General features: G+C 40.6%; 1 long non-coding RNA gene and 1 other non-coding gene across 2 annotated transcripts; both read right to left on the bottom strand.

Annotated features, from left to right (window-relative positions):
- Positions 1-14,275: 14,275 nt before the first annotated feature.
- On the bottom strand, positions 14,276-18,036 carry LOC123464945. The gene is made up of 2 exons (XR_006640039.1): positions 16,579-18,036; positions 14,276-14,558 (listed from the first exon to the last, which is right to left on the bottom strand). It is a non-coding gene; the product is annotated as an uncharacterized LOC123464945 (long non-coding RNA).
- Positions 14,769-14,905, bottom strand: LOC112579278. The gene has a single exon (XR_003103773.2). It is a non-coding gene; the product is annotated as a small nucleolar RNA SNORA8 (small nucleolar RNA).
- Positions 18,037-20,632: the final 2,596 nt, after the last annotated feature.

The following is a 20,632-nucleotide window of genomic DNA, read 5'->3' as shown; positions in this document are numbered from 1 at the left end:
TAGTTTGTGTAAGCTTCTTATAGGGTGAGATTTGTGCTGAGTTTTTGCTTGTTTGTTTTTCCTCTGATGGGCAAGACTGAGTGAGGTGGTAATCCTGTCTGCTGATGACTGGGTTTGTATTTTGGTTTTGTTGTTGTTTAAATGAGGCGTCCTGCACAGGATGCTACTGGTGGTCGGGTTATGCTGGGTCTTGTATTCAAGTTGTTTCCTTAATGTGAGTTCTATTTGATACTCCCTATCTAGTCAAAGCTATGGTTTTTCCAGTGGTCATGTATGGATGTGAGAGTTGAACTATAAAGAAAGCTGAGTCCTGAAGAATTGATGCTTTTGAACTGTGGTGTTGGAGAAGACTCTTGAGAGTCCCTTGGACTGCAAGGAGATCCAACCAGTCCATCCTAAAGAAAATCAGTCCTGGGTGTTCATTGGAAGGACTGATGTTGAAGCTGAAACTCCAATACTTTGGCCACCTGATGTGAAGAACTGACTCATTTGAAAAGACCCTGATGCTGGGAAAGATTGAGGGCAGGAGGAGAAGGGGACGACAGAGGATGAGATGGTTTGATGGCATCACCGACTCAATGGACATGGGTTTGGGTGAATTCCAGGAGTTGGTGATGGACAGGGAGGCCTGGTGTGCTGTGGTTCATGGGGTCACAAAGAGTCGGACATGACTGAGTGACTGAACTGAACTGAGGGTTAGTTCTTTGGTAGTCTAGGGTCTTGGAGTCAGTGCTCCCACTCCAAAGGCTCAGGGCTTGATCTCTGGTCAGGAATGAAGATTTCACGGGTGGTTTGTTATGGCATTCAGTGAGATTAAAACAAATACCCAAAAACCAGAAACCAAAGATGAACCCCAGACAAATAGCACTTACAAAATCAGGCAAATAATAATTAAAATAATGGAATATACACATATACATATACACCCATAAGCAAAGTCAAAACAGTCCAACTAAAATAAAGTACAGTAGGTTGAACTGGCAAACAAAGGAAATCAAAATTATATTTACCAGTTAAGAACAAAACTACCTAAAGCACAAACTGTAAAACAAAACTAAAGCAAGGTTCCAAGTGGAGGATAAAGCAACAACAACAAAAAAAACTAACAAATATGTTGAGAGGAAAGGAAAGAAAGAGAAAGAAAGAATAGATATGCAACATTAAATAGAGGTAGATGAAGAAGATTTATATGCATTAAAGAATAACTGCAAGGGGGGAAAAACAGTAGGAAAGGCAAAAAAAGGAATAGATGTAGAAAAAATATAAGTTTAAAAAAAGTAAAACTTAAAATTATAAAAAAGAAAAGAAGAAAAAAGGAAGAAGAAAGAAAAAAAGGTAAACTTTGCAGAACTGCAAAATCTCAATGTAGAGGCAGAGGTTTACAACAATAAAAAGTGTGACTGCATATACAGCATTAGGAAAATCAAAACAGTCCAACAAAAATAAAGTAGAATAGACTGACCCAGCAAACGAAACCCAAAATTATATCTAGCAGTTAAGAACAAAACTAACTAGAGCACAAACTAGAAAACAAAACTAAAACAAGGTGCCAATTGGGGAATAAAGCAATGCAAATAAAACTAACAAATATGCTGAGAGGAGAGGAAAGAAAGAAATAGATATGCAAAGTTAAATAGAGGAAGATAAAGAAGATTTATATACATTAAAGGTTACTGCAAGGAGAAAAGAACAGTAGGAAAGGCAAACAAAGGAAAAAATGTAGAAAAAACAATAATAGGTTTAAAATTAAAATTAAAGAAAGAGTAAAAAAGAAAAAAAAAAAAAAAAAAAAAACAAAGGAAAACTCCACAGAACTGCAAAAACCCAACACAGAGGCAGAGGTTTATAACAACAATAAAAAGTGTAACTGAATATACACATATACATATACACCCATAACAAAATCAAAACAGTCCAACAAAAATAAAGTACAATACATTGACCCAGAGAACAAAGGAAACCAAAAATTATATATACCAGTTAAGAACAAAACTAACTAAAGCAGAAACTGGAAGATAAAACTAAATCAAGGTGCCAACTGGGGAATAAAGCAATGAAAATAAAACTAACAAATATGTTGAGAGGAAAGGAAAGAAAGATATACAAAGTTAAATAGAGGTAGATAAAGAAGATTTATATATATTAAAGACTAACTTCAAGGGGAAAAGAACAGTAGGAAAAGCAAACAAAGGAATAAATGTAGAAAAATAATAATAGGTTTAAAATTTTTAAACTACGATTAAAAAAAGAGAGAAAAAATAAAAAAAGGAAAACTCCAAAGAACTGCAAAAGCCCAATGTAGAGACAGAGGTTTATAACAATAAAAAAATGTGACAAAAAAAAAGAAAGAAAAAAAAAGGCTCAAAAGCTTAATTAGATTTCATAGTGCCAACAAAACCAACAACTACAACAGCTGGGGGGGGAGGGGAAGAAAAAGAAAAAACATCCAAAAGAATCTACAGAACAAGTCAAAACATAAGAAAAATAAATGTTTTTCTTGAGTCACTGCTGTCAGAGTCCTTTCCCTCACTGGGAATCACAGTCCACTTTACCTCCCTAGGATGCCCTCCAACACTGTGCTGATTTCTGGACCTGCTATGGGGACAGCTCAGATTCTAATCTGGTCCTACTCCTGTGTGTTCTTGCCTCCAATGTCCACAGCTATCAGAACTTGTGCACTTTCTTTTGTAGGAGCTCTCAGTGTCCTTTTATGTATTCCATAGACACAGAGTCTGCTTAGTTTGATCGTGTGGATTTAATCTGCAGTTTGTACAGCTGGTGGGAAGGGTTTGAGTCGTCTTCCTTAGCCACACAACCCCTGGGTTTCAATTGTGGTTTTATTTGCACCTCTGCATGTGGGCCTCCCACTGGGGATTGCTCCTGAGGGTGCCCTGGAGGACTTGGGTTTGCCCCTGTGAGGGCCAGGTGTGGAGGTGGTGCAGCTGCCTGGGTCTCAGGGGTTCTGGTAGCACCAGGGGAGTTGGCAGTACTCAGGGGAGTTGGCGGCTAGGGCAGCAGGAAGGACAGTGCTCTTGAAGGGTATGGTAACCAGTATTGGCCAATATGCTCTAGTATTCTTGCCTGGAGAATCTCCTGACAGAGAAGCCTGGCTGGCCACAGTCCACACGGTCGCAAAGAGTTGGACACGACTGAAGTGGTGACCTTGTGCACACAGACACAAGAGTTTTTTTGCCTGTGGCAGCTCTGCCCCTGTGAGAGTTGAGCATGAAAGTGGCATGGCTGCTTGCCTTGTGGGTACCCTGGTGGCACAAAGTGTACAGGGACATGGACTGCCTCTGCCCTAGGAGTTACAGCCCTATCTTAGTCTTTTTTCAAGCCTCTTGTCTTTTGGTGATCAAAAGACTTCTTTGGCCAGTCTTTCTCTGCAGCTCCGCCTGTTCAGGCACTTAGAGGGCTCCTTTGCCTGGGGTCCTTCTCTGTTGTTCGGTATATCAGGCATATAGAGGGCCCCACTGGCTGGGGTCCTACTCTGTAGTTCAGTGCGTCAGGCACGTTTGATGGGCCAGCCTCGCTATTGTTCAGATGCCAGATGCTGGTGTGTGGGGAAAGAGAGGCTATGGTGATGGCTCCGCCCTCTATGCGTGGCTCAGCAGTATCGCCTTGCTTCCATGGCTGCCCAGCTTTCCTCCACAGGCATTTCCCACCACGATCTCCTCCCTCACATCCCCTTGATCCGTCTCTCCACAGTCAACAGCAGCCCTCACCTTGGGATGGCTCCACAATCCCTAATCTCCAGCTCCCAGCCGCTGTGCCTTCCAGGGGACCAGCCTCCCTGTTCAGGGTATGCATGCCTGCAACAAGGACTGTCTGATTCTCATTCCATTTAGGCTGCCACAGATTAGCTGTTTCACTCTCAGCTTTAAATGTGTCTCCTCTGACTCAGACAGTTGCCCTGATGTGGGGATCGGACCCCTGCTTCAGTTCCCCCACCCGCTGAGGGTAGGTCCAGTCCTACTAACATTCTTATTTTTCCCCCTAGTTCCTTCATCCTACCAAGTTTTGCATGGTTCTGTATATTCTTTTCCACTGGTCAGGTGCTCCTGTCCGCTCTCAGCTGGTGTTCTGCATGTACTTCTGTGTCTGAAGGTGTATTCTTGATGTATCCATGGAGAGAGATGTACTCCATGTCCACCTACTCCTCCGCCATCTTGTTCTCAAGACTCATCATATTTCGTATTGTCCTTTTTCACTTGCTTATTAAGCTGTCATGGCCCAAACACATATATATCCTTCCTCTACTGCTTTAGGGAGCTCCCCAGGTGGTACTGGTGGTAAAGAATTCACTTGCCAATGCAGGAGAGGTAAGAGCCTTGAGTTCAATCCCTGGGTCAGGAAGATCCCCAGGAGGAGGGCATGCAACCCACTCCAGTATTCTTGCCTGGAGAATCTCATGGACAGAGGAGCCTGATGGGCTACAGTCCATGGGGTCACAAAGAGTTGAACACAACTCAGTGATTTAGCACAGACACACATGGCTGCTTAGGAGGGACAGCAGCCTTGGTGATTCTGTCCCTGCCTGGCAGTTCTTTCTTATCTACTTATCTTATCTTGACTCTACCTCCTGCCTCCTTTCCCCATTATTTCACCCCCCTCCCCTTTTTTCTCTGCTCCTTTTTGCCTGATCACCATTTAACACCTGTTCAAAAAGGCACTAGACTTGACCTCCGAAGAGCTAGACTGTGAATTCTAACTCAACTACCTCTTAGTTCTGTGACTTGCAGTTGGTCACTTAAATTTCTCTGAACCTGAGTTTCATCATCTGCCAAATGGGGATAAAAATGTCAACATGTGTTGGCAGATATGATCGTGGATGTGAAGGAGCTTGGTAAACTATACAGTACCCACTGATGAGAGGAGAAGCCTGTTGTTCATTGTTCAGTTGCTAAGCCATGTCCGATTCTTTGTGACCTCATGGACTGTAGCATGCTAGGCTTCCCCATCCTTCAATATCTCCCAGAGTTTGCTCAAACTCATGTCTGTTGAGTCAGTGGTGCCTTTCAACCATCACATCCTCTGTCATCCCCTTCTCTGCCTGCCCTCAATCTTTCCCAGCATCAGGGTCTTTTCCAGTGAGTCAGCTCTTCACATCAGGTGGCAAGTATTGGAACTTCAGCTTCAGCATCAGCCTTTTTTTTTTTTTTTTCCAGCGGTGGGAAGGTTGAACTGGGTCTTCCTTGCTGCGCACAGACTTTCTCTAGTTGCAGCGAATGAAGGTTACTCTTTCTCGTGGTGCATGAGCTTCTCGTTGTGGTGTCTTCTCTTGTTGCACAGCACAGGCTCTAGGCAGGAGTGTTTCAGTAGTTGTAGCACACAGACTCAGTAGTTGCGGCTCGAAGGCTCTAGAGTGTGGACTCAGAAGTTTGCCACATGGACTTCATTGCTCCATGGCATGTGGAATCTTCCCTGATCAGGGAGCAAACCCTGCATTGGCAGGCAGATTCCTATCCATTGCACCAGCAGGGAAGTCCAATGCCTAGCTTTTCTTCTGAATTACTCTGTTCTTTGTGCAGTGAACAGATGAGATGTTGGGTAGAGATGAGAAATGGGGTATATGACAGTGACTAAGAAATACCCATACCAAGATTCCCAAATTTCATACCACTTTGTGAACATGGAAGAGACTAGACAAACTGCTCTGAACTGAACTTGCCATAGACAAGCATTCAAGGTTGAAATCTTGTCTCTCTCTGCCTTACTCAGTGTGCTTCTCCACATGGCATCCTCCCAGAACTGCCCTTATTAATGAGAATAACAAGGACAGCTGCCTGGGATCGAATATTTGTATGTGCCACACAGGCACATGAGAGGCACTTATATTTCCTGTGTGATTTAATCTTTAACACAGCACTGTGAGGGACATAAAACAATTCCCATTTTATAGGAGAGGAAACAGGCTTAGTGAGGCTAGGTAATTTGCCAGAGTCACCCAGCTTCTGAAAAGAAGAGTCAGAACTTTACCTTGAAAACTAACTCTATTGCATTACAGATTGAGTTCTTTAACTAGTACACCTATTGTCCTTCCAAATCCATTCTCTTAATGACCCATACCAGTGAGGTTTTAAAATGAAAGTAACTCTAATCAAACTGATTCATTTTATACTATGAAACCTGATAGGGAGGGTAGACTTTACATTGTGCTAAGAATATCTGATGCCCCTAAATAGATCTAATTGGTGAATTTTCAGACATTTAACAAAATGTTTAAAAATGTGGCAATTTTGTCCCCAAAGCATATACTGAATGCCAGGCATTGGGGATGCAAGATGATAGTCACCTTATTTACATCACTTGCAAACAGGGAAACAGATGAAAGAGGGGATTTTGAAAGAATATGGAAAAGGCTACTTCCTGGCTATGTTGAGACTATAACTGAGGGGCACCTGAGCTTGCCTAGGAGCTGAAGATGACTGCCTGCAAGAGCTAAGGCCTGAGCAGAGCTGAACACAAGAGGTGTGCCGGGCAGAGGGAACATGAACCATGTAAATGGTGTCTACAGTGGATGACAAGCACTTTGGTGTCACCCAGCAGAAACTGATGGAAGGAGGTGGGAAACAAGAGGCAGGCAAGATCTGGTCATGGAAGGCTTTGTTGGCTGGCGAGCCTGGACTTTATCTGAGAAACCATTTGGCAAATACAAGTTATCTTCAAGTGGATATGGTAAGGCCAGATTTGTATTTTGAAATGGCTGCTCTGGTGGCTGAACAGATTTGGTCAGGTAAGATCAGAAAAGAAGGCTATTTGTAAGGGATGAGAACTTGGAGTAGAGCATGTAGGGAAAGGATATTAATTCCCTAAGATATTTTGGAAGGGGAACAGACAGGACTGAGATTTGTGGCAGGTGTGGGACAAGGAAGGAGTTGAATCCCAGTTTTCTGATTTGAAAATAGGGGAGTTGGTAGAGACAGAAGATATATATATATATATTTTTTTTTTTTTTTTGAGGATTTAGTTTCCCACAGGTCATCTGTCATGCCTTTTAAAAATGAAAATTGTAAAATCTACCTCAATCAAAATCACTAGGAAATCCTGAGAATAGAGACTCAGTTGAGGTTGAGGCCCTTTTTCTGTGCATTTCTGTGGTGAGCAATATGCAGGGAATTCTCTGGCTGTCAGTGGTTAGGACTGCATGCTTCCATTCCAGGGTTCCCAGGTTTGATCCATGGTCAGGGAAGTAAGATCTCACATGCCAGCAGTGTGGCAAATGATAATAATTTTTGTTTTTATTTCCATTACTCTAGGAGGCATATCAAAAAGGATATTGCTATGATTTATGTCAGTGTTGTGCCTATCTGTTCCTCTAAGAGTTTTATAATATCTGGTCTTACATTTAGGTCTTTAATCCATTTTGAGTTTATTTTTGTGTATGGTGTTAAAAAATGTTCTATGTTCATTTTTTTTTATGTGCAGCTGTCCAGTTTTCCCAGTACCATTTATTGAAAAGACTCTCTTTTCTCCATTGCTTAGTCTTGCCTCCTTTGTCATCGATTAATTGACCATAGATGCATGGGTGTGGCATCCCAGGTGGTGCTAGTGGTAAAGAACCCACCTGCCAATGCAGGAGACTTAAAGAGACTCGGGTTTGATCCCTGGGTTGGGAAGATCCCCTGGAGGAGGGCATGGCAACCCACTCCAGTATTCTTGCCTGGAGAATCCCACGGACAGAGAAGCCTGGTGGGCTACCATCCATGGGATTGCAAAAGAGTCAGACATGACTGAAGCGACTTACCAAGTGCACAGGTGCATGGGTGAGAATAACTAAATAAATGCAATACAACTACACCTCCAGGAGGGTGGCTAAAATAAAAATGTCAATACTGAGTGTTGGTTGGTAAGAATGTAGAGTAACTGGAATTTTCATACAGTGCTGGGTGAAAGCATAAATTGGGACAACTTAGGAAACCGTTAACCAAAAACATGCAAAATCAAACATCTGCATTCTCTATGAATCTGCAACTTTACTTCTGGGTTTTACACAAAATGTGTATATATGAGCCCTAAAAGCCATGTACAAAAATTTCATAGCAGTATTGTTTGTAACAGCCCCAAATTGGAGACAACTTAAATGTCCATCAACAGTGGAATGAATAAATAAACTTATACTGTGCTGTATGTCAATTATATCTTAACAAAACTGGGAAAAATCAGCAATAACCCTTCCTTTCCTGAAGAGGAGCAACTACCTAGCCAAGTATTGAGTTAAAAAAAATCTGAGATCTCTAAATGATGTCAGTTTCTTGTCTAGTACTCTTGTGACCCCATCAAGGACTAATTATAAAGTTAAACCTCTGTAAAGCCTTAATTGTGGGCTTCCCTCATGAGTCAGACAGTAAAGAATCCCCCTGCCAATGCAGGAGATGTAGGTTTGATCCCTGGTTGGGAAGATCCCCTGGAGAAGGAAATGGCAACCCACTGCAGTACTCTTGCCTGGAAAATTTCCTGGACAGAGGAGCCCAGTAGGCTACAGTCCACGGGGTCAAAAAGAGTCAGACACGACTGAGCAACTAACACTTAGGTGGAAAAAGGAGATGGTAGGGGGTAAAAACGGAGAAGGAAATGGCAACCCACTCCAGTACTCTTGCTGGAAACTCCCACAGACGGAGGAGCCTGGTAGGCTGCAGTCCATGGGGTCGCTAAGAGTCAGACACGACTGACTGACTTCACTTTCACTTTTCACTTTCATGCATTGGAGAAGGAAATTTCAACCCACTCCAGTGTTCTTGCCTGGAGAATCCCAGTGATGGCGGAGCCTGGTGGGCTGCCATCTATGGCGTCGCACAGAGTTGGACATGATTGAAGCGACTTAGCAGCAGCAGCAGCAGGGGTAAAAAAAAGAAGGGAATTAGTTAACACATGTGATAGAGACAGAGTAAAGGGACATAGTAGGGATTAACTGGTGAATCCCACTAGGAGACTGTGAGTAGAAAAAAAGATGGGAGACCCCTGTAAGCTAATGATTACTCAAGAAAGCAGGTTTGCTTCACCACAAAACCAAGCAGTCTTGCTTAAGTTAACAAAACCATGCAACGGAAGCAGGAGACATGCTCCCAAATAATAAAATGATGATGGCATGAGCCCCACATCCTGTGCGGTGAGCTCAGTAAGCTAATGGTCCCTAGGACACACTGTCTGCACACATTAAAAAAATTATAATTTGTGGACCTAGCTTGATGGAAATGGCAACCCACTCCAGTGTTCTTGCCTGGAGAATCCCAGGGATGGCGGAGCAGGGTGGGCTGCCGTCTATGGGGTCGCACAGAGTCGGACACGACTAAAGTGACTTAGCAGCAGCAGCAGCAGCTTAATGATGTAGGGAGAAGAAAACTTTCCTGCCCAACCTGCTCGAAAAAGACAGAGAAGTTCTTCTTTCTCACTTTTCCTTTGATTATAAAACTGTAGCCCAGTAAGTTCTTAGGGCGCAGCAACCCCCTTACCTGCCTGCTTGTAAACCTCACAAGTGTCCTATTCTAATTAATCACTTCTTATCTCTCACTTTGCCTTTGGCTGAGTTCTTTTTTGCTCTGAGATATAAAGGACTCTGGTGCTGGAGGTCTTTGGAAACCCCTTAATGAGACCCAAATGGTTTCACATATAAACATACGCAGGACATAGCAGAGAAGAATATAAAGGAGAGTTTGTAATTGTTGTTTCTACATGAGTAGAGTAAATGAGTAGTAAGTAGGCTGTAGTAGTAGTAGGAGAAGGCAACGGCACCCCACTCCAGTACTTTTGCCTAGAAAATCCCATGGACGGAGGAGCCTGGTAGGCTGCAGTCCATGGAGCCACTAAGAGTTGGACACGACTGAGCACCTTCACTTTCACTCTTCACTTTCATGCATTGGAGGAGGAAATGGCAACCCACTCCAGTGTTCTTGCCTGGAGAATCCCAGGGACCGGGGAGCCTGGTGGGCTGCCGTCTTTGGGGTCGCACAGAGTCGGACACAACTGAAGTGACTTGGCAGCAGCAGTAGTAGTAGTAGTAGAATGAGTAGTAAGGCTGAGGGCTTCCCTGGTGGCTCAACTGGTAAAGAATTTGCCTGTGATGCAGGAGACCTGGGATGGGAAGATCTCCTGGAGAAGAGAACAGCTACCCACGCCAGTATTCTGGCCTGGAGAATTCCATGCACTGTATAGTCCATGGGGTTGCAAAGAGTTGGACACGACTGAGCAACCTTCACAGTAAGGCTGAAGCAGATTTTCATGATCTCCCTCTTCCATTACCATGTTTCCTTTGCCTTCAGGCAGCAGACCTTCTGGCTGGAGTTTTACCCAGAGGGGTGACTTGAACTTTTATTTCTGAAGGATCTGAGCTCCAAGTGGTCTTGTCTTCAAGGAGCTGGCAGTAATCTGATAACTTCGATGCTGAATTCTAGGAGTCCCCAGGGATCCATTTGTAGTCTTAGTCTGAAACAATGACAGGTGAGATGAGAATGACCTGTCCCCAGAGGGTATCTTCAGGTATAACAGAGACCCTGCTTCTTTCCAAAAGATGGTGGCAGATTGATTTAACTGTCCAGGAGGATCATGAGGGTTTCAAAATGACCCCCTGCTCATTTTCTTAGGGTACCACCTTATCTCAATCAGTATCCTAAATTTTACATGGTACTGAGATAAGTTCAGTTCAGCTAAGTCGTGTCTGACTCTTTGTGACCCCATGGACTACAGCATGCCAGGCTTCCCTGTCCTTTACTATCTCACAAAGATTGATCAAACTCATGTTCATTGAGTCAGTGATGCTCTCTAACCATCTCATTCTCTGCCACCTTCTTCTCCTTTTGCCTTCAATCTTTCCCAGCATCAGGATACTTTCCAGTGAGTCGGCTCTTTGCATCAGGTGGCCAAAGTACTAACTAAACTACATGTAACTTAGCAACTTATTGGACCAATCTTAAGTTTGGTTTTACAATGATCAAAAAGCTATCTGGGGTTAAAGAACAGAATACTAGATATTTCCCAGGATCCTGCTGTGCCCTGAAATGAAATCTGAGGCATTTGAGGTTATATTCTTTCTTTAAGCTATCCGGTATCATTAAAAGCAGCCATTCCACTTCTCAGGCTATATAAATCCACACCACTGATTTTCAATGTTGGGGTAATTCCCTGGGGGTCCAGCGGTTAGGGCTTTGAGTTTCCACTGCACAGAGCATGGGTGTGATCTCTGGTCAGGAAACTGAGATCCCGCATGCCACTTGGTCAACAAATAAAAAAATAAAAAATAAAAACCCATTGTCTTCTCTTCTGTTCTTTGATAGGTACATTGAATGCTCGCAAATCCCTGTTCTCAATAGACAAGAAGTAACTCAAATAGCTATTTAACCCTCCCGAGCTCTTGGCTTTCAGATTCTCATTTATGAATATTGTGGAATTGTTCCCACTTTTGGCTCTACCTGAGCAAGATAATCAAAATTAGATCCCCCATTTTCTGGAGGATTTGTTGCCTGCAACCTACCGTCAATATCAATTTCTGTAAGAGTTGTAGTTCTCAACTGAAAGCCTAAGTAGAAAAGGCAATTATTGGAAGGACATGGAGGGTTCCTTGGTCATGTTCCTATGCCCGGGCAGGCAGGAGGCAGGAAAGAAGTAACTTTTTCAATTTCTGTAGCAGTATGTGGGGGCGCCACTTTCACCTGGATGTAGATAATGGGTGTTTCCTAAACCCAGGGTGGGGATTTCTATGCTGTATAGCCAAAACAAAACAAAACATTCCACAATGCCCACTACATTTTCTACTTCTCTCTTTTAGATTTCAGAATTTTTCAGTTCACACTTCTGGAATTTTTCTATGAGATTCTATATTGCCTGCAGATATTTTTTCCTACTCTTTTCCAGTATTTGTGCCTATTTTCTTCAATTTAAGTCTGAATTTGGCAATAAGGAGTTCATGATCTGAGCCACAGTCAGCTCCCAGTCTTGTTTTTGCTGACTGTATAGAGCTTCTCCGTCTTTGGCTGCAAAGAATATAATCAATCTGATTTTGGTATTGACCATCTGGTGATGTCCATGTGTAGTCTTCTCTTGTGTGTTGGAAGAGGGTGTTTGCTATGACCAGTGCGTTCTCTTGGCAAAACTCTATTAGCCTTTGCCCTGCTTCATTCTGTACTCCAAGGCCAAATTTGCCTGTTACTCCAGGTATGTCTTGACTTCCTACTTTTGCATTCCAGTCCCCTATAATGAAAAGGACTTGTGAACTTCCAAATAGTCAAGCTGGATTTAAAAAAAGGCAGATGAACCAGAGATCAAATTGCCAACATCCGCTGGATCATAGAAAAAGTAAGAGAGTTCCAGAAAAACATCTACTTCTGCTTTCTTGACTACGCCAAAGCCTTTGACTATGTGGATCACAGCAAACTGTGGAAAATTCTTCAAGAGGTGGGAATACCAGACCAACTGACCTGCCTCTTGACAAATCTGTATGTAGATCAAGAAGCAAGTTAGAACTGGACATGGAACAACAGATTGGTTTCAAATTGGGAAAGGAGTATGTCAAGGCTATATATTGTCAACTTGCTTATTTAACTTACATGCAGAGTACATCATGTGAAATGCTGGGCTAGAAGAAGCACAAGCTGGAATCAAGATTGCTGGGAGAAATATCAATAACCTCAGATATGCAGATGACACCACGCTTATGGCAGAAAGTGAAGAGGAACTAAAGAACCTCTTGATGAAAGTGAGAGAGGAGAGTGAAAAAGTTGTATTAAAGCTCAACATTCAGAAAACTAAGATCATGGCATCCGGTCCCATCACTTCATGGCAAATAGATGGGGAAACTGTGGAAACAGTAAGAGACTTTATTTCTGGGGGCTCCAAAATCACTGCAGATGGTGACTGCAGCCTTGAAATTAAAAGACGCTTGCTCCTTGGAAGAAAAGCTATAACCAACCTAGACAGCATATTAAAATGCAGAGACATTACTTTGCCAACAAAGGTCCATCTAGTCAAAGCTAGGGTTTTTCCAGTAGTCATGTATGGATGTGAGAGTTGGACCATAAAGAAAGCTGAGCGCTTAAGGACTGATGCTTTTGAAGTCTGGTGTTGGAGAACACTCTTGAGAATCCTTTGGACTGCAAGTAGATCAAACCAGTCAGTCCTAAAGGAAATCAGTCCTGCGTGTTCATTGGAAGGATTGATGCTGAAGCTGAAGTTGCAATACTTTGGCCACCTGATGCGAAGAACTGACTCATTGGAAAAAGACCCTGGTGCTAGAAAAGATTGAAGGTGGGAGGAGGAGGGGACGACCGAGGATGAGATGGTTGGATGGCATCACCAACTCAATGGACGTGAGTTTGAGTAAGCTCTGGGAGTTGGTGATGGGACAGGGAAGCCTGGTATACTGCAGTCCATGGAGTCACAAGAGTCGGACACGAATGAGTGACTGAACTGAACTGATTTATACCTAACTTAAAAAAAAAATACAACATTGTCTGGATATTTCCAAGAAATGCTAGAGTGTACTGATAGCAAGTATTCCTATGTGTTTTATTTTGATGTATAGTTGACATGTAACATTACTTTCAGGTGTAAAGCATAATGATTCAATATTTGTATATGTTGCAATATCATCTCTACATTAAATCTAGTTACTGTCTCTCACCATACACAGAAAAATTTTTTTCATTTGAGAACTTATAAGATGAACTCTCTTAGCAATATAATATTACTAACTACATACATGCTGTACATTACATTCCCATGACATTTTATAATGGGTAGTTTGTATCTCTTGACCCCTTCACCCATTTTGCTCACTCCCCACCCCTTACCTCTACCAACTACTAATGTGCTCTCTGTAAGCTTGGGTTTTGTTTTTACATATAAGTGAGATCATTTAAAAAATATCTTCATGACCCAGATAATCACGATGGTGTGATCACTCATCTAGAGCCAGACATCCTGGAATGTGAAGTCAAGTGGGCCTTAGAAAGCATCACTACGAACAAAGCTAGTGGAGGTGATGGAATTCCAGTTGAGCTATTTCAAATCCTGAAAGGTGATGCTGTGAAAGTGTTGCACTCAATATGTCAGTGAATTTGGAAAACTCAGCAGTGGCCACAAGACTGGAAAAAGTCAGTTTTCATTCCAATCCCAAAGAAAGGCAATGCCAAAGACTGCTCAAACTACCGCACAATTGCACTCATCTCACACGCTAGTAAAGTAATGCTCAAAATTCTCCAAGCCAGGCTTCAGCAATACGTGAACCGTGAACTTCCAGATGTTCAAGCTGGTTTTATTTTTTTTATTTTTTTATTTTTTTGACTTTCTGCACAAAGGTTTCTTTTTATTCATAACATAGACAAAGTTATTTAAGTCAATAAATTTTTAAGGATTTTTCACACGTCCTGATTCTTTCCACTGCCAATCACCATAGCTCCTCCAAGGTTGTCATCTTCAAGGTAGCCCTTTCAAAAAGTTCTGCTCAATCCACAGCTGTGATGCCACAGTTTTAGTTGGGCCTCTTAGATCTTCAGTGGAGTTCACTTCAAAGTTTGCCACCTGTAATCTTCAAGATCCAATATCCTCAAGAAGTTTACTATAGGATCCTAGAAGTTAAATATAGCAAGTACAATGGTGTTTACTCCTTCATCTTTCCTAATATTGAAAAGCCATATTATATCCAGTTTTTACTCATGAGCCTGTTTAGGGTCAGGAGATGGGATCTGTCTAGTTCTTAATGACAACGGTAGGAAAAAAAAAGTATTAGTTACTTTTGAAGATTCTGTCAAACTGACCAGTATAAGAAACTAAAAGGATACTGTATCAGTAGAAATACCAGGTCTAACATGCACAAAGCAAAAAAACCAACGATGCCCGATACTGAATTTATATCGCACTGTCTTTTGAACAGCCAGCAGGAACAAACTGCTGAATGCAGATACCATGCAGTGCAATTCAAGCTGGTTTTAGAAAAGGCAGAGGAACCAAAGACCAAATTGCCAACATCTGCTGGATCATGGAAAAAGCAAGAAAGTTCCAGAAAAACATCTATTTCTGCTTTATTGACTATGCCAAAGCCTTTGACTGTGTGGACCACAATAAACTGTGGAAAATTCTGAAAGAGATGGGAATACCAGACCATCTGATCTGCCTCTTGAGAAATTTGTATGCAGGTCAGGAGGCAACAGTTAGAACTGGACATGGAACAACAGACTGATTTCAAACAGGAAAAGGAGTACGTCAAGGCTGTATATTGTCACCCTGCTTATTTAACTTATATGCCGAGTACATCATGAGAAACACCGGGCTGGAAGAAGCACAAGCTGGAATCAAGATTGCCAGGAGAAATATCAATAACCTCAGATATGCAGATGACACCACCCTTATGGCAGAAAGTGAAGAGGAACTAAAAAGCCTCTTGATGAAGGTGAAAGAGGAGAGTGAAAAAGTTGGCTTAAAGCTCAACATTCTGAAAATGAAGATCATACATTTGGTCCCATCACTTCATGGGAAATAGATGGGGAAACAGTGGAAACAGTGTCAGACTTTATTTTTTGGGGGCTCCGAAATCACTGCAGATGGTGTCTGCAGCCTTGAAATTAAAAGACGCTTTCTCCTTGGAAGAAAAGTTATGACCAACCTAGATAGCATATTGAAAAGCAGAGACATTACTTTGCCAACAAAAGTCCATCTAGTCAAGGCTGTGGTTTTTCCCGTGGTCATATATGGATGTGAGTTGGACTGTGAAGAAAGCTGAGTACCGAAGAATTGATGCTTTTGAACTGTGGTGTTGGAGAAGACTCTTGAGAGTCCCTTGGACTGCAAGGAGATCCAACCAGTCCATTCTGAAGATCAGCCCTGGGATTTCTTTGGAAGGAATGATGCTAAAGCTGAAACTCCAGTACTTTGGCCACCTCATGCGAAGAGTTGACTCATTGGAAAAGACTCTGATGCTGGGAGGGATTGGGGGCAGGAGAAGGGGAGGACAGAGGATGAGATGGCTGGATGGCATCACTGACTCGATGGATGTGAATCTAAGAGAACTCTGGGAGTTGGTGATGGACAGGGAGGCCTGGCGTGCTGCGATTCATGGGGTTGCAAAGAGTCGGACACGACTGAGCGACTGAACTGAATGAACTGATATCATTTTTTTGTGTTTGCCTTATGTCATTTAGCATAATGCACTAGATCTATCCATAATGTTGCAAATGGCAAGATTTTCTTCTTTTTAAAAGCTGAATAATATTCCATTGTATTTATATACCACAGTTTCTTCATCCATTCCTTTAGTGGACACAGGTTTTCATATCTTGGCTATTATAAATAATGCCTCAATGAACATGGGGGTGTATGTATCTTTTTGAGTTACTGTTTTTTGGATACTCAGGAATGGAAATGCCAGATCATACAGTAGTTGTATTTTTAGTTTTTTTGAGCAACCTCCAAGTCTTCCCTAGTGGCTGTACAATTTAAATTCCCACCAAGAGTGCATGAGGAGTCTCTTTTCTCCACATCCTCAGCCACACTTGTTCATTGGTCCTCATTTTTAATGAGTGTCTCTGATCAATGTTTTTTTGCAATAACTTTAGCTTGAGGTTGTTTTAAAATAATAAACGAGGGACTCACCCAGCAGTCAGGTGGTTAAGGCCCTGTGCTCCCAAAGCAGGGGGCATGGGTTCGATCCTGGTAGGGGAACCAAGATCTTACTTGCTGTGCAATGCAGCTGAAAAATAAAACAAAAAATGAAAGTCTATTCCTAGTGTGTTAGTTTAAAATCAGGCGTGGACATGATGCTTTACCAAATTATTTTTAAACCTCTTTTGAAATGCTCCTACATTTTTCCTTCAGTAAATGTGTATAAATGAATTTTCTTACCTTAAACCATCTTTGCTTTCTTAAACAATTACAGTGCAATATTCTCTGATGAAAGTCCAGATTTGATTTGCTAGTATTTTATTCAGGATTGTTGTCTCTATATACCTGTGTTATAGGCTATAGGATTTTTTTTTTTTAAGGTGGGGGTCTATGTTATCTCAGAATTTGCTATCAGGATTATACTAGCTTTGTAACAGAGGCTTGTAAATTTGCTGTTTTTTATTGTATGTTAGAACAGTTTACTGTGTGAATCATGCTCCGTGAAGATTTTTTTAAAATACTTAACTGTAAGAATAATAGAATATTATGCTTCTTTGGTAGAAATATCTTGACAACTACTTCATTTTCCTTTCATGGTTATTCAGATTTTGTCTTGGTTTAATTTTCACAATTTATATTTTCTTTAGAAACTCATGCAACCACAAAACTTTAAAATTTGTTGTAAATAATAACCTCATATGGCACTAGTGGTAAAGAACCTGCTTGCCAATGCAGAAGGCTTAAGATTCGGGTTTGATCCCTGGGTCAGGAAGATCCCCTGGAGAAGGAAATGAATGAAGTGACTTAGCATTCACACGTTGAACATCTACCATGTTTAAATCAGCCTGCTAAGCACTGGAAGTGATAACATCCCCACAAAATACAAAATGCCCTCCTTGTTGCTTTATAACCTAGTTTTTAGCTGATATACATAAAGCAAAAATTGCCACTAGGAAAAGCACTAAAGTATAGTTACACATAAGGATAATCACATTAATTGTGACTTCATCAGTTTTAAGGAGCTCTTGGCTTTTTATGACTTTTGTATTGTCATTCCACCAGTCAATGGAACTTCATGGACTCCATTCTTTAGGTATGCAGGTTTTCATTCAGTGTTTAAGGATGAAATAGTACTTATCAAATAGATCATACTCTTGCCCATAACAGAGAAACTGTTAGTATGATGTTGTAGTAAACCTTGCTGCATTGAACAAAATAACATTGATGATGTCTTACACTGTAAGGTAACAAAAACTCATTTTAATCACAACTTTGATGCGGCCACTTTCTTAAATTTGGCTTTGTGACTTGCCATGCAGATTTGGACAACCCCAGGAGAAGGCGATGGCACCCCACTCCAGTACTCTTGCCTGGAAAATTCCATGGATGGAGGAGCCTGGTTGGCTGCAGTCCATGGGGGTCACTAAGAGTCGGACACGACTGGGCGACTTTCACTTTTCACTTTCATGCATTGGAGAAGGAAATGGCAACCCACTTCAGTGTTCTTGCCTGGAGAATCCCAGGGACGGGGGAGACTTGTGGGCTGCCGTCTATGGGGTCACACAGAGTCGGACACGACTGAAGCGACTTAGCAACATGCTGCTGGCATGTTAACTGGTTGCATGAGAAAGCTACTCTTAATTCCTTTAATTATGTATCTTCTGCCTGGCCACTCATCTTTATTCAGTAGTTTTAGATGAAAAACACTGACTGTTGCAAAACATTTAAAGAAAAGAATCTAAAAAAGAAATAAAAGCATCTCCCAACACTGAGGCTATTCAAAAGAACATTTATTATAAGCTCTGAAGTCAGTTCCAGAAACATTTTTGAGCAACAATAGCCCTACTAAGTGAAGGATGATGTTCATTTGGATAGAAATGTCATATACCTTAAAAAGCATTTATTATTTTATAAGCATTTATTATTTTAATGCATCGCATGCATTAACTCCCTACCCTAATTCCACCATTTCAATATTCTGTATATTATTTCAATACTCTTAACATGACTTTTCTGAACGTAGCATTCATAGGATGTTTCTAGAATCTAAGCACCATGTTTGTTCTAATTTGAACTATGATCTGGGTCTAGAATCGCACTGTAAATTAGCCTGTAACCTTGGACTAACCTAACTAATCCTCACTAAAACAAAAATCAAAAAGGAATATATTGGCTGATTCAAATGGTGGCTATAGGAAAAGAAAGAAACATGCATTTTCAAAAACAGCTGTATGAAATTATGGAAAGACAAAAATGGTCTTTAATGGTCTGAAGAAAATGTATTTTACAATTCAAAATTATACTTGAGATGGATGCACAGACTCTTGAAGTTTTCAAGAGCAGAAATGATACAGTATATACTAATTCAAAAGAAAAATACATTTGTAAATTTGCATCAAGATTTCATATGCCTAGTTAAAATTCTGATGTATTAAAAAAAAAAATCCTACCACTGGACCTGGGCCAGTTGGTATGCATAGGCAGATTTAATCACAAGCTTTACTTCATGATACAAAAGGTTCCAACGGAAAAACTTTAGACAATTCTGGTAAAAAAAAGTCATGAAATTTGAATTTTTCTTATCACAACCTATCATCTTATGCATACTTCTGTAAATAATGAAGCAACAGATGCTGTCACAAATAAAGGTCTTAGCATATATATATCTAGATAAATGTAACACTTTTGTATTAAAAATGATGTAAGCATCTAGAAAGGGGAAACTCCAAATACTGATACAGTTGTGTCCTACATTAAGACCAGGAAGTTCTACCTCAAAGCAACTTAAAAATTTTCCAAATTAAAAAAACTGTGTGTGTGCAGGGGGAGGAAATGAGAAAGGAAATAGTATTCTACAAGGCATTTTGAAAAGGTCTTGTTTTCAGCTAAAGAAACATGGTGCAAGTAAAAAAATTATGTATCTAATTCAGGATAAATTAATAAACTTGAGCATAAATGAAAACTGAATTTTGGATTCACCTGGCATTGCATATTACTGTTAGGGGAACAGCATATAAATTTCCCTTTGTATCACAAAGTTAATGATGACCATAGCTAAAATGGAATTTTCTTTATATAACAGGCAATAGAAAACAAGGATTCTAAACTAATCTAGTTCACTTATTTAGTACTGATGTGTAATATTTAATGCCTAATCAAAAGCAGCAAAAACAGAAATTTATAGACTGCTACTTAGAAAATGCAGCAAGAAAGCTTTTTTCTAATTCTTCTGATCTTCTGTAATGTTACAATTTTAGATTTAAGCAACATGAACAAACACAATCTTGTTTGTTCATTAAAAAATGTGGCCAACATAACCTTATCGATGTGTGGTCTCCTAATTTCCTAGATGTGAAATTAAGACCCAGTCACTTGCTCAAGATCACATGGCTTATCAGCACAAGACATTAGACTTTTTAACTCTTAGTTTGGTGCTATGATCTACCAGAATCTTTTAGACCAATAATTTGTTTAAACCAACAAACCACTGGGTATCATACTTAAGAGTTTAATCTAATAGGAATACAAAATCTTAGCACAAATGACTGGCCTGGAATTAAACCAGATTTAAAATTGCAAATAAAACACTATATATAAAATTGATGGTATCTATTGATTTCCACATCTTATTTTTTACCAAAATTAGATAAAACTAAATAGAGGCTCAACTTAGCACTGCGAAGTCTAAATATATCCCAGCTTTGTTAATTTGTACGAATTTTCCTCTACATAGGTAGGAATTATGAGGGTTAAACACTCTTCGATCTTTAACAGCAATTTTACAGTATTTCTCAGAATATCTGTACTATTTTGAAAGAATAATAAATTCAGCAAAATGATTCAGAGCTAAGATGACAGCTCCATACATAGCAAGATGCCTCTAAACGTCTATTTTAACAAGAGCTAAATTTACCGCTTATAGTAAACTGTATCTCTCAATATTAACAGGTCTTCAAGAGGAGACTGTTATCTGCCAATAATAATTGTAAGAAAGATAAGCAATCTAAAAGCATAAATAATCTAGACAATACAAAACGAAATACTA

The sequence above is a fragment of the Bubalus bubalis genome, chromosome 15 (assembly GCF_019923935.1).
Source record: "Bubalus bubalis isolate 160015118507 breed Murrah chromosome 15, NDDB_SH_1, whole genome shotgun sequence".
NCBI lineage: Eukaryota > Metazoa > Chordata > Mammalia > Artiodactyla > Bovidae > Bubalus > Bubalus bubalis.
The sequence above is the reverse complement of the archived record's forward strand: the minus strand, read 5'-3'. Positions and strand labels throughout refer to the sequence as shown.